Source organism: Bufo gargarizans, unplaced genomic scaffold (assembly GCF_014858855.1).
Source record: "Bufo gargarizans isolate SCDJY-AF-19 unplaced genomic scaffold, ASM1485885v1 original_scaffold_1163_pilon, whole genome shotgun sequence".
Taxonomy (NCBI): Eukaryota; Metazoa; Chordata; class Amphibia; order Anura; family Bufonidae; genus Bufo; species Bufo gargarizans.
In genome coordinates this window covers 85,936-88,664 of record NW_025334263.1, presented here as the reverse complement: position 1 = coordinate 88,664, position 2,729 = coordinate 85,936, and the positions used below count along the sequence as shown (strand labels likewise).

At 40.5% G+C, this 2,729-nt stretch overlaps 1 non-coding gene across 1 annotated transcript; it reads left to right on the top strand.

Moving 5' to 3' along the window:
• The first annotated feature begins 2,368 nt into the window (after nucleotides 1–2,368).
• On the top strand, nucleotides 2,369–2,440 carry TRNAG-UCC. The gene has a single exon. It is a non-coding gene; the product is annotated as a tRNA-Gly (tRNA).
• Nucleotides 2,441–2,729: the final 289 nt, after the last annotated feature.

Below are 2,729 nucleotides of genomic sequence, written 5' to 3'. Positions count from 1 at the left end.
TGTTTTGGGGTGTATTTTTACATATACCCATGCTGGGTGAGAGAAATATCTCAGTAAAAGAGAACTTTTTAATTTTTTTTATACAAAGTTGTCAATTTACAGAGATATTTCTCTCACCCAGCATGGGTATATGTAAAAATACACCCCAAAACACATTTCCCTACTTCTCCTGAGTACGGCGATACCACATGTGTGACACTTTTTTGCAGCCTAGTTGCGTAAAGGGGCCGAAAGTCTAACGAGTACCTTTAGGCTTTACAGGGTTGCTCACAATTTAGCCCCGCCCAAAATGCCAGGGCAGTAAACACACCCCAAAAATGACCCCATTTCGGAAAGTAGACACCCCAAGGTATTCACTGAGGGGAATATTGAGTCCGTGAAAGATTGAACTTTTTGTCACAAGTTAGAGGAAAGGGAGACTTTGTGAGAAAAAATTAATAAAAATAAATTTTCGCTAACTTGTGCCAAAAAAAAAACTTCTATGAACTCGCCATGCCCCTCACGGAATACCTTGGGGTGTCTTCTTTCCAAAATGGGGTCACATGTGGGGTATTTATACTGCCCTGGCATTTTAGGGGCCCTAATGTGTGAGAATCCAAATGCCTAAAAATGCCCTCCTAAAAGATACTCATTGGATTTTGGGCCCCTTTGCGCACCTAGGCTGCAAAAAAGTGTCACACATGTGGTATCGCCGTACTCAGGAGAAGTAGGGCAATGTGTTTTTGGGTGTATTTTTACATATACCCATGCTGGGTGAGATAAATATCTAGGCAAAAGACAACTTTGTATAAAAAAATTGGAAAAGTTGTCTTTTACAGAGATATTTCTCTCGCCCAGCATGGGTATATGTAACAATACACCCCAAACCACATTGCCCTACTTCTTCTGAGTACGGTAATACCACATGTGTGACATTTTTTTGTAGCCTAGGTGCCCAAAGGGGCCCAAATTCCAATGAGTATCTTTACGATTTCACATTTTTTACGCATTTGGATTCCAAACTACTTCTCACGCTTTAGGGCCCCTAAAATGCCAGGGCAGTATAAATACCCTACAAGTGACCCCATTTTGGAAAGAAGACACCCCAAGGTATTCCGTGAGGTGTATGGTGAGTACATGTAAAATTTTATTTTTTGTCACAAGTTAGTGGAATATGAGACTTTGTAAAAAAAAAAAAAAAAATAACATTTTCCGCTAACTTGTGACAAAAAATAAAAACTTCCATGAACTCACTATGCCCATCAGCGAATACCTTAGGGTGTCTACTTTCCGAAATGGGGTCATTTGTGGGGTCTTTCTACTGTCTGGGCATTGTAGAACCTCAGGAAACATGACAGGTGCTCAGAAAGTTAAAGTGCGTAAATAATTTTTTTTTGCACCATAGTTTGTAAACGCTATAACGTTTACCCAAATCAATAAATATACACTTATTGCATTTTTTTAAATCAAAGACATGTAGAACAATAAATTTTGAGAAATAATTATATAGAAATGTAGTTTTATTTGAAAATTTTTACAATAGAAAGTGAAAAATGTCATTTTTTTGCAAAAATTTCGGTCAATTTCGATTAATATAAAAAAAAATGTAATGTCAGCAGCAATAAAATACAACCAAATGAAAGCTCTATTAGTGAGAAGAAAAGGAGGTAAAATTCATTTGGATGGTAAGTTGAATGACCGAGCGATAAACTGTGAAAGTAGTGTAGTGCCGAAGTGTAAAAAGTGGTCTGGTCATGAAGGGGGTTTAAGCTAGGGGGGCTGAGGTGGTTAAAGACACAGTACATATTAAATCACATATTAGTACAGGTACTGGGGGACATAAAAGCATGCATAAATGGAATGACATGTTCTAGAACCAGTCACCTTACAGTTCACCTAGGTGGTATCACAATATGGTCAAACAGTAAGTCATAGCAACAGGTAAGGTAAAGGATACGGTCTTCCTTGTAAGAGGTGCAAGGCTAGTTTCCAACCCTATTACATGCAGCCATGGGAAATGTTCCTGGTCTAAAATGGACTGCGTGGAATAGACAATGGGAAGGATGGCATAGTGGGAGCCCTCGAGAGTCAGCGCTCTGATGTGAGTGTGGAAGAGGGTTCTGAAGTTGGATTGCCTACTGGACATGACTAAGAGGGAACATGAGAGAGATGGATCACAGGGAATGGTGACAGAGAGATGGAACCCGTGAGAAGTGGGGTCTGAGACTGAGAAAAGATCCTTAGAGAGCAATGAAATGTCATTGACAGGTGTATAGTGGGCAGACTGAAGGTCCGCTACTGAACCGCAGAGGATGAAAAACTCCTGTGAACACATCCCACGGAAAGTGACGGAATCTAGAAGAGAGCACCGAAGTCTTTTTGACATGAGGCGTTGGTGGTATAGTGGTGAGCATAGCTGCCTTCCAAGCAGTTGACCCGGGTTCGATTCCCAGCCAACGCAGATTGCAATTTTCTTCTCTCTTTAAATACAAATGCCTCAGGATCTTCAAGTGTTAGAGCAAAACTTTTAATACCACGAAGACACCATTAATATTCCAAACTCTTTTCTTCAGGGACATGAAAATAAAATGCTTTCATCTCGGCTCATGTGGCTTCATCCATATATTGTATATCTACGGATAAAGTCAGCTATGGGTGATGGCTCTGACTTTCCCGCTATGCTGGCGTGTTTCATCTGTCGTGATGCGTGTCCTCGAGCCCTGGGCACAGTAGACATAGATGGCTGGCTC